This window comes from Watersipora subatra, chromosome 4 (assembly GCF_963576615.1).
Source record: "Watersipora subatra chromosome 4, tzWatSuba1.1, whole genome shotgun sequence".
NCBI lineage: Eukaryota > Metazoa > Bryozoa > Gymnolaemata > Cheilostomatida > Watersiporidae > Watersipora > Watersipora subatra.
In genome coordinates, this window is record NC_088711.1 from 22,795,080 (window position 1) to 22,807,389 (window position 12,310).

Sequence of the window (12,310 nt, forward strand, 5' to 3'; positions counted from 1 at the left end):
GGGATAGTCCTTGCCATGATAATTAGATAAGGATAACGCTTAGGCCATGCCTTCTTTAATCGGCGGCGTAATGCTGACTCTGTTAAATTAGCATTGATCAAATATACGAGTAGCATAGCACTTCGGGATTCAAAAAATCTCGCAGCAAAACCATTGATGGTTGATGAGGCTGTACTCTTATCTGACAAAATTGCTCAATTACCAAGCCATTCGAAGTTTCGCCAATACGGCATCCATATTTTTCTGGCATCACCGTGGGTAGCATGGCCGAGTGGTCTAAGGCGCTGGTTTTAGGCACCAGTCCGAAAGGGTGTGGGTTCGAATCCCACTGCTGCCAAATATTTTATCGCGAAATGAGGAGTATTCTCGCTCGTTTTTGGTGTCAGTTCTTCCCGCAAACAACGCGCGAAGTGTTGCGGGAAGCGCGTATTTAAGACTCGCGATAATGTGCAATGCGAATGATGATAGGACGTCTCGCGGACGGTTGCAATGAAGGTTTTGATACGAAACCAAGAAAAAAGCTCGTTGATGAAATCACATACGATGCAATGACGAAATCGTTCTATTGATCGTAAGCGTGAGGAGCAACAAAGCGAGCGTTGGCGCATGCCCAGTCGCGTCTCCTAGTGTAGTTTAGTTCGCAAAAAATTACTGCCTTTTCGGACTCTCGTCATGAAGTTTTACACCAACTGTAAAATTGTCGTTTTGCGGAAGCGAAATATTTTAAAAACTCGTACAGCCCGTAGCGGGTAAATGTATTGCGCGGAGAATACAAAAGACACAGGAAGAAACACATCTTCCCAGACGGGGATTGAACTCCGACCGTGGCGGTGAAAACGCCGGATCCTAACCACTAGGTCACCTGATATAAAACTGATGACGACCCGCCCAGCGCATATGGCATTGCTCCGTGGAAGCCATATTTTCATGTAAAACCTCGCCTGTTCGAAAACTTATGTCACGCATTAGCATTCCATGCTTACATACGCGTACCTTAGCGATCGTGCTCGTCGCCAGGACACCCGAGTTTTCTCTCGCTGTTTCCGTAATGGCTCCACCGATCCGTTACATAAAAAGCGGGCTCGAGAAAGTTTTGAATCTTGGTCGCCGTCGTATACCGATAATTAGAAAATATGTAGTTTCAAAACGCTATGAAAGTAGAAGCTTGGCTGTTTGTAGCGCATCCTACAGCCTCAAAAGGCTGTTTCCGAATCCGCTTTTCAGTGGCACTGTTCACCGACGCTCGATAAAGATTAGAAATATAGCGAGAACGTACGTCTTGAGGTATTGGTGTTGAATGCAGTTCGATTGAACCGTGGACAAAGATATCGTTGCGGTCACTGCGTCGCAGTACGAACACGGCAAGGCCATTACGCGAATTGTTAAGGACGGAAAACTGATGCGACTTGGCGATTTACAATGATTGTGAAAACATTTCGCGAAAATTGAGCATCAATTGTCAGGGTGCTGAGCGGGCTAAAACTAGTATTACGCATCTACTCACGCCTGAAAACTCGCATCAGCTGATGGTATGAGGTAGTGTGGCCGAGCGGTCTAAGGCGCTGGTTTAAGGCACCAGTCCCTTCGGGGGCGTGGGTTCGAATCCCACCGCTGCCAATTATTTTTACTCGCCGATGTTAGAAAAAGTTTTAGCAAGATGACGCGAAAGGTGTAAAGTTAAACAAGATGATGAATGAAAAATGAAGATGGTGTCGAAATAATCCTCGCGTGTATATCGTTTTGTCACGGATTGAAACATATTCGTCGCGCCAACTATAACTATAATTATAACTATAACTATAATTTATTTGACTTGAAACTTACAGAAATAATGTTATCACTCAATAAAATTTTGTAAAACAAAGGAGAAGAGTTCCCAGATGGGAAATCGAACCCCGGCCACGGCGGTGAGAGCGCCGGATCCTAACCACTAGACCACCTGGGATGGCTGACTATGGCAAATGGCCAGAGATAATACGCAGCAGAGCAATTATCGTAAATGATAACTTCTTAGTAATTGAATGCCGGAATATTTTGACTCTTTTCATCACCATCTCGATGGGATAGTCCTTGCCATGATAATTAGATAAGAATAACGCTTAGGCCATGCCTTCTTTAATCGGCGGCGTAATGCTGACTCTGTTAAATTAGCATTGATCAAATATACGAGTAGCATAGCACTTCGGGATTCAAAAAATCTCGCAGCAAAACCATTGATGGTTGATGAGGCTGTACTCTTATCTGACAAAATTGCTCAATTACCAAGCCATTCGAAGTTTCGCCAATACGGCATCCATATTTTTCTGGCATCACCGTGGGTAGCATGGCCGAGTGGTCGAAGGCGCTGGTTTTAGGCACCAGTCCGAAAGGGCGTGGGTTCGAATCCCACTGCTGCCAAATGTTTTATCGCGAAATGAGGAGTATTCTCGCTCGTTTTTGGTGTCAGTTCTTCCCGCAAACAACGCGCGAAGTGTTGCGGGAAGCGCGTATTTAAGACTCGCGATAATGTGCAATGCGAATGATGATAGGACGTCTCGCGGACGGTTGCAATGAAGGTTTTGATATGAAACCAAGAAAAAAACTCGTTGATGAAATCACATACGATGCAATGACGAAATCGTTCTATTGATCGTAAGCGTGAGGAGCAACAAAGCGAGCGTTGGCGCATGCCCAGTCGCGTCTCCTAGTGTAGTTTAGTTCGCAAAAAATTACTGCCTTTTCGGACTCTCGTCATGAAGTTTTACACAAACTGTAAAATTGTCGTTTTGCGGAAGCGAAATATTTTAAAAACTCGTACAGCCCGTAGCGGGTAAATGTATTGCGCGGAGAATACAAAAGACACAGGAAGAAACACATCTTCCCAGACGGGGATTGAACTCCGACCGTGGCGGTGAAAACGCCGGATCCTAACCACTAGGTCGCCTGATATAAAACTGATGACGACCCGCCCAGCGCATATGGCATTGCTCCGTGGAAGCCATATTTTCATGTAAAACCTCGCCTGTTCGAAAACTTATGTCACGCATTAGCATTCCATGCTTACATACGCGTACCTTAGCGATCGTGCTCGTCGCCAGGACACCCGAGTTTTCTCTCGCTGTTTCCGTAATGGCTCCACCGATCCGTTACATAAAAAGCGGGCTCGAGAAAGTTTTGAATCTTGGTCGCCGTCGTATACCGATAATTAGAAAATATGTAGTTTCAAAACGCTATGAAAGTAGAAGCTTGGCTGTTTGTAGCGCATCCTACAGCCTCAAAAGGCTGTTTCCGAATCCGCTTTTCAGTGGCACTGTTCACCGACGCTCGATAAAGATTAGAAATATAGCGAGAACGTACGTCTTGAGGTATTGGTGTTGAATGCAGTTCGATTGAACCGTGGACAAAGATATCGTTGCGGTCACTGCGTCGCAGTACGAACACGGCAAGGCCATTACGCGAATTGTTAAGGACGGAAAACTGATGCGACTTGGCGATTTACAATGATTGTGAAAACACTTCGCGAAAATTGAGCATCAATTGTCAAGGTGCTGAGGGGGCTAAAACTAGTATTACGCATCTACTCACGCCTGAAAACTCGCATCAGCTGATGGTATGAGGTAGTGTGGCCGAGCGGTCTAAGGCGCTGGTTTAAGGCACCAGTCCCTTCGGGGGCGTGGGTTCGAATCCCACCGCTGCCAATTATTTTTACTCGCCGATGTTAGAAGAAGTTTTAGCAAGATGACGCGAGAGGTGTAAAGTTAAACAAGATGATGAATGAAAAATGAAGATGGTGTCGAAATAATCCTCGCGTGTATATCGTTTTGTCACGGATTGAAACATATTCGTCGCGCCAACTATAACTATAATTATAACTATAACTATAATTTATTTGACTTGAAACTTACAGAAATAATGTTATCACTCAATAAAATTTTGTAAAACAAAGGAGAAGAGTTCCCAGATGGGAAATCGAACCCCGGCCACGGCGGTGAGAGCGCCGGATCCTAACCACTAGACCACCTGGGATGGCTGACTATGGCAAATGGCCAGAGATAATACGCAGCAGAGCAATTATCGTAAATGATAACTTCTTAGTAATTGAATGCCGGAATATTTTGACTCTTTTCATCACCATCTCGATGGGATAGTCCTTGCCATGATAATTAGATAAGGATAACGCTTAGGCCATGCCTTCTTTAATCGGCGGCGTAATGCTGACTCTGTTAAATTAGCATTGATCAAATATACGAGTAGCATAGCACTTCGGGATTCAAAAAATCTCGCAGCAAAACCATTGATGGTTGATGAGGCTGTACTCTTATCTGACAAAATTGCTCAATTACCAAGCCATTCGAAGTTTCGCCAATACGGCATCCATATTTTTCTGGCATCACCGTGGGTAGCATGGCCGAGTGGTCTAAGGCGCTGGTTTTAGGCACCAGTCCGAAAGGGTGTGGGTTCGAATCCCACTGCTGCCAAATGTTTTATCGCGAAATGAGGAGTATTCTCGCTCGTTTTTGGTGTCAGTTCTTCCCGCAAACAACGCGCGAAGTGTTGCGGGAAGCGCGTATTTAAGACTCGCGATAATGTGCAATGCGAATGATGATAGGACGTCTCGCGGACGGTTGCAATGAAGGTTTTGATACGAAACCAAGAAAAAAGCTCGTTGATGAAATCACATACGATGCAATGACGAAATCGTTCTATTGATCGTAAGCGTGAGGAGCAACAAAGCGAGCGTTGGCGCATGCCCAGTCGCGTCTCCTAGTGTAGTTTAGTTCGCAAAAAATTACTGCCTTTTCGGACTCTCGTCATGAAGTTTTACACCAACTGTAAAATTGTCGTTTTGCGGAAGCGAAATATTTTAAAAACTCGTACAGCCCGTAGCGGGTAAATGTATTGCGCGGAGAATACAAAAGACACAGGAAGAAACACATCTTCCCAGACGGGGATTGAACTCCGACCGTGGCGGTGAAAACGCCGGATCCTAACCACTAGGTCACCTGATATAAAACTGATGACGACCCGCCCAGCGCATATGGCATTGCTCCGTGGAAGCCATATTTTCATGTAAAACCTCGCCTGTTCGAAAACTTATGTCACGCATTAGCATTCCATGCTTACATACGCGTACCTTAGCGATCGTGCTCGTCGCCAGGACACCCGAGTTTTCTCTCGCTGTTTCCGTAATGGCTCCACCGATCCGTTACATAAAAAGCGGGCTCGAGAAAGTTTTGAATCTTGGTCGCCGTCGTATACCGATAATTAGAAAATATGTAGTTTCAAAACGCTATGAAAGTAGAAGCTTGGCTGTTTGTAGCGCATCCTACAGCCTCAAAAGGCTGTTTCCGAATCCGCTTTTCAGTGGCACTGTTCACCGACGCTCGATAAAGATTAGAAATATAGCGAGAACGTACGTCTTGAGGTATTGGTGTTGAATGCAGTTCGATTGAACCGTGGACAAAGATATCGTTGCGGTCACTGCGTCGCAGTACGAACACGGCAAGGCCATTACGCGAATTGTTAAGGACGGAAAACTGATGCGACTTGGCGATTTACAATGATTGTGAAAACATTTCGCGAAAATTGAGCATCAATTGTCAAGGTGCTGAGGGGGCTAAAACTAGTATTACGCATCTACTCACGCCTGAAAACTCGCATCAGCTGATGGTATGAGGTAGTGTGGCCGAGCGGTCTAAGGCGCTGGTTTAAGGCACCAGTCCCTTCGGGGGCGTGGGTTCGAATCCCACCGCTGCCAATTATTTTTACTCGCCGATGTTAGAAGAAGTTTTAGCAAGATGACGCGAGAGGTGTAAAGTTAAACAAGATGATGAATGAAAAATGAAGATGGTGTCGAAATAATCCTCGCGTGTATATCGTTTTGTCACGGATTGAAACATATTCGTCGCGCCAACTATAACTATAATTATAACTATAACTATAATTTATTTGACTTGAAACTTACAGAAATAATGTTATCACTCAATAAAATTTTGTAAAACAAAGGAGAAGAGTTCCCAGACGGGGAATCGAACCCCGGCCACGGCGGTGAGAGCACCGGATCCTAACCACTAGACCACCTGGGATGGCTGACTATGGCAAATGGCCAGAGATAATACGCAGCAGAGCAATTATCGTAAATGATAACTTCTTAGTAATTGAATGCCGGAATATTTTGACTCTTTTCATCACCATCTCGATGGGATAGTCCTTGCCATGATAATTAGATAAGGATAACGCTTAGGCCATGCCTTCTTTAATCGGCGGCGTAATGCTGACTCTGTTAAATTAGCATTGATCAAATATACGAGTAGCATAGCACTTCGGGATTCAAAAAATCTCGCAGCAAAACCATTGATGGTTGATGAGGCTGTACTCTTATCTGACAAAATTGCTCAATTGCCAAGCCATTCGAAGTTTCGCCAATACGGCATCCATATTTTTCTGGCATCACCGTGGGTAGCATGGCCGAGTGGTCTAAGGCGCTGGTTTTAAGCACCAGTCCGAATGGGTGTGGGTTCGAATCCCACTGCTGCCAAATGTTTTATCGCGAAATGAGGAGTATTTTCGCTCGTTTTTGGTGTCAGTTCTTCCCGCAAACAACGCGCGAAGTGTTGCGGGAAGCGCGTATTTAAGACTCGCGATAATGTGCAATGCGAATGATGATAGGACGTCTCGCGGACGGTTGCAATGAAGGTTTTGATATGAAACCAAGAAAAAAACTCGTTGATGAAATCACATACGATGCAATGACGAAATCGTTCTATTGATCGTAAGCGTGAGGAGCAACAAAGCGAGCGTTGGCGCATGCCCAGTCGCGTCTCCTAGTGTAGTTTAGTTCGCAAAAAATTACTGCCTTTTCGGACTCTCGTCATGAAGTTTTACACAAACTGTAAATTTGTCGTTTTGCGGAAGCGAAATATTTTAAAAACTCGTACAGCCCGTAGCGGGTAAATGTATTGCGCGGAGAATACAAAAGACACAGGAAGAAACACATCTTCCCAGACGGGGATTGAACTCCGACCGTGGCGGTGAAAACGCCGGATCCTAACCACTAGGTCGCCTGATATAAAACTGATGACGACCCGCCCAGCGCATATGGCATTGCTCCGTGGAAGCCATATTTTCATGTAAAACCTCGCCTGTTCGAAAACTTATGTCACGCATTAGCATTCCATGCTTACATACGCGTACCTTAGCGATCGTGCTCGTCGCCAGGACACCCGAGTTTTCTCTCGCTGTTTCCGTAATGGCTCCACCGATCCGTTACATAAAAAGCGGGCTCGAGAAAGTTTTGAATCTTGGTCGCCGTCGTATACCGATAATTAGAAAATATGTAGTTTCAAAACGCTATGAAAGTTGAAGCTTGGCTGTTTGCAGCGCATCCTACAGCCTCAAAAGGCTGTTTCCGAATCCGCTTTTCAGTGGCACTGTTCACCGACGCTCGATAAAGATTAGAAATATAGCGAGAACGTACGTCTTGAGGTATTGGTGTTGAATGCAGTTCGATTGAACCGTGGACAAAGATATCGTTGCGGTCACTGCGTCGCAGTACGAACACGGCAAGGCCATTACGCGAATTGTTAAGGACGGAAAACTGATGCGACTTGGCGATTTACAATGATTGTGAAAACACTTCGCGAAAATTGAGCATCAATTGTCAAGGTGCTGAGGGGGCTAAAACTAGTATTACGCATCTACTCACGCCTGAAAACTCGCATCAGCTGATGGTATGAGGTAGTGTGGTCGAGCGGTCTAAGGCGCTGGTTTAAGGCACCAGTCCCTTCGGGGGCGTGGGTTTGAATCCCACCGCTGCCAATTATTTTTACTCGCCGATGTTAGAAGAAGTTTTAGCAAGATGACGCCAGAGGTGTAAAGTTAAACAAGATGATGAATGAAAAATGAAGATGGTGTCGAAATAATCCTCGCGTGTATATCGTTTTGTCACGGATTGAAACATATTCGTCGCGCCAACTATAACTATAATTATAACTATAACTATAATTTATTTGACTTGAAACTTACAGAAATAATGTTATCACTCAATAAAATTTTGTAAAAGAAAGGAGAAGAGTTCCCAGACGGGGAATCAAACCCCGGCCACGGCGGTGAGAGCGCCGGATCCTAACCACTAGACCACCTGGGATGGCTGACTATGGCAAATGGCCAGAGATAATACGCAGCAGAGCAATTATCGTAAATGATAACTTCTTAGTAATTGAATGCCGGAATATTTTGACTCTTTTCATCACCATCTCGATGGGATAGTCCTTGCCATGATAATTAGATAAGGATAACGCTTAGGCCATGCCTTCTTTAATCGGCGGCGTAATGCTGACTCTGTTAAATTAGCATTGATCAAATATACGAGTAGCATAGCACTTCGGGATTCAAAAAATCTCGCAGCAAAACCATTGATGGTTGATGAGGCTGTACTCTTATCTGACAAAATTGCTCAATTACCAAGCCATTCGAAGTTTCGCCAATACGGCATCCATATTTTTCTGGCATCACCGTGGGTAGCATGGTCGAGTGGTCTAAGGCGCTGGTTTTAGGCACCAGTCCGAAAGGGCGTGGGTTCGAATCCCACTGCTGCCAAATGTTTTATCGCGAAATGAGGAGTATTCTCGCTCGTTTTTGGTGTCAGTTCTTCCCGCAAACAACGCGCGAAGTGTTGCGGGAAGCGCGTATTTAAGACTCGCGATAATGTGCAATGCGAATGATGATAGGACGTCTCGCGGACGGTTGCAATGAAGGTTTTGATACGAAACCAAGAAAAAAGCTCGTTGATGAAATCACATACGATGCAATGACGAAATCGTTCTATTGATCGTAAGCGTGAGGAGCAACAAAGCGAGCGTTGGCGCATGCCCAGTCGCGTCTCCTAGTGTAGTTTAGTTCGCAAAAAATTACTGCCTTTTCGGACTCTCGTCATGAAGTTTTACACCAACTGTAAATTTGTCGTTTTGCGGAAGCGAAATATTTTAAAAACTCGTACAGCCCGTAGCGGGTAAATGTATTGCGCGGAGAATACAAAAGACACAGGAAGAAACACATCTTCCCAGACGGGGATTGAACTCCGACCGTGGCGGTGAAAACGCCGGATCCTAACCACTAGGTCACCTGATATAAAACTGATGACGACCCGCCCAGCGCATATGGCATTGCTCCGTGGAAGCCATATTTTCATGTAAAACCTCGCCTGTTCGAAAACTTATGTCACGCATTAGCATTCCATGCTTACATACGCGTACCTTAGCGATCGTGCTCGTCGCCAGGACACCCGAGTTTTCTCTCGCTGTTTCCGTAATGGCTCCACCGATCCGTTACATAAAAAGCGGGCTCGAGAAAGTTTTGAATCTTGGTCGCCGTCGTATACCGATAATTAGAAAATATGTAGTTTCAAAACGCTATGAAAGTAGAAGCTTGGCTGTTTGTAGCGCATCCTACAGCCTCAAAAGGCTGTTTCCGAATCCGCTTTTCAGTGGTACTGTTCACCGACGCTCGATAAAGATTAGAAATATAGCGAGAACGTACGTCTTGAGGTATTGGTGTTGAATGCAGTTCGATTGAACCGTGGACAAAGATATCGTTGCGGTCACTGCGTCGCAGTACGAACACGGCAAGGCCATTACGCGAATTGTTAAGGACGGAAAACTGATGCGACTTGGCGATTTACAATGATTGTGAAAACATTTCGCGAAAATTGAGCATCAATTGTCAGGGTGCTGAGCGGGCTAAAACTAGTATTACGCATCTACTCACGCCTGAAAACTCGCATCAGCTGATGGTATGAGGTAGTGTGGCCGAGCGGTCTAAGGCGCTGGTTTAAGGCACCAGTCCCTTCGGGGGTGTGGGTTCGAATCCCACCGCTGCCAATTATTTTTACTCGCCGATGTTAGAAGAAGTTTTAGCAAGATGACGCGAGAGGTGTAAAGTTAAACAAGATGATGAATGAAAAATGAAGATGGTGTCGAAATAATCCTCGCGTGTATATCGTTTTGTCACGGATTGAAACATATTCGTCGCGCCAACTATAACTATAATTATAACTATAACTATAATTTATTTGACTTGAAACTTACAGAAATAATGTTATCACTCAATAAAATTTTGTAAAACAAAGGAGAAGAGTTCCCAGACGGGGAATCGAACCCCGGCCACGGCGGTGAGAGCGCCGGATCCTAACCACTAGACCACCTGGGATGGCTGACTATGGCAAATGGCCAGAGATAATACGCAGCAGAGCAATTATCGTAAATGATAACTTCTTAGTAATTGAATGCCGGAATATTTTGACTCTTTTCATCACCATCTCGATGGGATAGTCCTTGCCATGATAATTAGATAAGGATAACGCTTAGGCCATGCCTTCTTTAATCGGCGGCGTAATGCTGACTCTGTTAAATTAGCATTGATCAAATATACGAGTAGCATAGCACTTCGGGATTCAAAAAATCTCGCAGCAAAACCATTGATGGTTGATGAGGCTGTACTCTTATCTGACAAAATTGCTCAATTACCAAGCCATTCGAAGTTTCGCCAATACGGCATCCATATTTTTCTGGCATCACCGTGGGTAGCATGGCCGAGTGGTCTAAGGCGCTGGTTTTAGGCACCAGTCCGAAAGGGCGTGGGTTCGAATCCCACTGCTGCCAAATGTTTTATCGCGAAATGAGGAGTATTCTCGCTCGTTTTTGGTGTCAGTTCTTCCCGCAAACAACGCGCGAAGTGTTGCGGGAAGCGCGTATTTAAGACTCGCGATAATGTGCAATGCGAATGATGATAGGACGTCTCGCGGACGGTTGCAATGAAGGTTTTGATACGAAACCAAGAAAAAAACTCGTTGATGAAATCACATACGATGCAATGACGAAATCGTTCTATTGATCGTAAGCGTGAGGAGCAACAAAGCGAGCGTTGGCGCATGCCCAGTCGCGTCTCCTAGTGTAGTTTAGTTCGCAAAAAATTACTGCCTTTTCGGACTCTCGTCATGAAGTTTTACACAAACTGTAAATTTGTCGTTTTGCGGAAGCGAAATATTTTAAAAACTCGTACAGCCCGTAGCGGGTAAATGTATTGCGCGGAGAATACAAAAGACACAGGAAGAAACACATCTTCCCAGACGGGGATTGAACTCCGACCGTGGCGGTGAAAACGCCGGATCCTAACCACTAGGTCACCTGATATAAAACTGATGACGACCCGCCCAGCGCATATGGCATTGCTCCGTGGAAGCCATATTTTCATGTAAAACCTCGCCTGTTCGAAAACTTATGTCACGCATTAGCATTCCATGCTTACATACGCGTACCTTAGCGATCGTGCTCGTCGCCAGGACACCCGAGTTTTCTCTCGCTGTTTCCGTAATGGCTCCACCGATCCGTTACATAAAAAGCGGGCTCGAGAAAGTTTTGAATCTTGGTCGCCGTCGTATACCGATAATTAGAAAATATGTAGTTTCAAAACGCTATGAAAGTAGAAGCTTGGCTGTTTGTAGCGCATCCTACAGCCTCAAAAGGCTGTTTCCGAATCCGCTTTTCAGTGGCACTGTTCACCGACGCTCGATAAAGATTAGAAATATAGCGAGAACGTACGTCTTGAGGTATTGGTGTTGAATGCAGTTCGATTGAACCGTGGACAAAGATATCGTTGCGGTCACTGCGTCGCAGTACGAACACGGCAAGGCCATTACGCGAATTGTTAAGGACGGAAAACTGATGCGACTTGGCGATTTACAATGATTGTGAAAACGTTTCGCGAAAATTGAGCATCAATTGTCAGGGTGCTGAGCGGGCTAAAACTAGTATTACGCATCTACTCACGCCTGAAAACTCGCATCAGCTGATGGTATGAGGTAGTGTGGCCGAGCGGTCTAAGGCGCTGGTTTAAGGCACCAGTCCCTTCGGGGGCGTGGGTTCGAATCCCACCGCTGCCAATTATTTTTACTCGCCGATGTTAGAAGAAGTTTTAGCAAGATGACGCGAAAGGTGTAAAGTTAAACAAGATGATGAATGAAAAATGAAGATGGTGTCGAAATAATCCTCGCGTGTATATCGTTTTGTCACGGATTGAAACATATTCGTCGCGCCAACTATAACTATAATTATAACTATAACTATAATTTATTTGACTTGAAACTTACAGAAATAATGTTATCACTCAATAAAATTTTGTAAAACAAAGGAGAAGAGTTCCCAGACGGGGAATCGAACCCCGGCCACGGCGGTGAGAGCACCGGATCCTAACCACTAGACCACCTGGGATGGCTGACTATGGCAAATGGCCAGAGATAATACGCAGCAGAGCAATTATCGTAAATGATAACTTC

At 45.0% G+C, this 12,310-nt stretch overlaps 16 non-coding genes across 16 annotated transcripts; 12 read left to right on the forward strand and 4 right to left on the reverse strand.

Moving 5' to 3' along the window:
- The first annotated feature begins 257 nt into the window (after positions 1-257).
- Trnal-uag (transfer RNA leucine (anticodon UAG)) lies at positions 258-337 on the forward strand. The gene has a single exon. It is a non-coding gene; the product is annotated as a tRNA-Leu (tRNA).
- A 1,198-nt stretch (positions 338-1,535) lies between these two features.
- Trnal-aag (transfer RNA leucine (anticodon AAG)) lies at positions 1,536-1,617 on the forward strand. Its single transcript has one exon. It is a non-coding gene; the product is annotated as a tRNA-Leu (tRNA).
- Positions 1,618-2,317: 700 nt separating this feature from the next.
- Positions 2,318-2,397, forward strand: Trnal-uag (transfer RNA leucine (anticodon UAG)). The gene has a single exon. It is a non-coding gene; the product is annotated as a tRNA-Leu (tRNA).
- A 1,198-nt stretch (positions 2,398-3,595) lies between these two features.
- Positions 3,596-3,677, forward strand: Trnal-aag (transfer RNA leucine (anticodon AAG)). Its single transcript has one exon. It is a non-coding gene; the product is annotated as a tRNA-Leu (tRNA).
- Positions 3,678-4,377: 700 nt separating this feature from the next.
- Positions 4,378-4,457, forward strand: Trnal-uag (transfer RNA leucine (anticodon UAG)). The gene has a single exon. It is a non-coding gene; the product is annotated as a tRNA-Leu (tRNA).
- Positions 4,458-5,655: 1,198 nt separating this feature from the next.
- Trnal-aag (transfer RNA leucine (anticodon AAG)) lies at positions 5,656-5,737 on the forward strand. The gene has a single exon. It is a non-coding gene; the product is annotated as a tRNA-Leu (tRNA).
- Positions 5,738-5,993: 256 nt separating this feature from the next.
- Trnae-cuc (transfer RNA glutamic acid (anticodon CUC)) lies at positions 5,994-6,065 on the reverse strand. Its single transcript has one exon. It is a non-coding gene; the product is annotated as a tRNA-Glu (tRNA).
- A 372-nt stretch (positions 6,066-6,437) lies between these two features.
- On the forward strand, positions 6,438-6,517 carry Trnal-uaa (transfer RNA leucine (anticodon UAA)). The gene has a single exon. It is a non-coding gene; the product is annotated as a tRNA-Leu (tRNA).
- Positions 6,518-7,715: 1,198 nt separating this feature from the next.
- Positions 7,716-7,797, forward strand: Trnal-aag (transfer RNA leucine (anticodon AAG)). Its single transcript has one exon. It is a non-coding gene; the product is annotated as a tRNA-Leu (tRNA).
- A 256-nt stretch (positions 7,798-8,053) lies between these two features.
- On the reverse strand, positions 8,054-8,125 carry Trnae-cuc (transfer RNA glutamic acid (anticodon CUC)). The gene has a single exon. It is a non-coding gene; the product is annotated as a tRNA-Glu (tRNA).
- Positions 8,126-8,497: 372 nt separating this feature from the next.
- Positions 8,498-8,577, forward strand: Trnal-uag (transfer RNA leucine (anticodon UAG)). The gene has a single exon. It is a non-coding gene; the product is annotated as a tRNA-Leu (tRNA).
- A 1,198-nt stretch (positions 8,578-9,775) lies between these two features.
- Trnal-aag (transfer RNA leucine (anticodon AAG)) lies at positions 9,776-9,857 on the forward strand. Its single transcript has one exon. It is a non-coding gene; the product is annotated as a tRNA-Leu (tRNA).
- Positions 9,858-10,113: 256 nt separating this feature from the next.
- On the reverse strand, positions 10,114-10,185 carry Trnae-cuc (transfer RNA glutamic acid (anticodon CUC)). The gene has a single exon. It is a non-coding gene; the product is annotated as a tRNA-Glu (tRNA).
- Positions 10,186-10,557: 372 nt separating this feature from the next.
- Trnal-uag (transfer RNA leucine (anticodon UAG)) lies at positions 10,558-10,637 on the forward strand. Its single transcript has one exon. It is a non-coding gene; the product is annotated as a tRNA-Leu (tRNA).
- A 1,198-nt stretch (positions 10,638-11,835) lies between these two features.
- Positions 11,836-11,917, forward strand: Trnal-aag (transfer RNA leucine (anticodon AAG)). The gene has a single exon. It is a non-coding gene; the product is annotated as a tRNA-Leu (tRNA).
- A 256-nt stretch (positions 11,918-12,173) lies between these two features.
- On the reverse strand, positions 12,174-12,245 carry Trnae-cuc (transfer RNA glutamic acid (anticodon CUC)). Its single transcript has one exon. It is a non-coding gene; the product is annotated as a tRNA-Glu (tRNA).
- Positions 12,246-12,310: the final 65 nt, after the last annotated feature.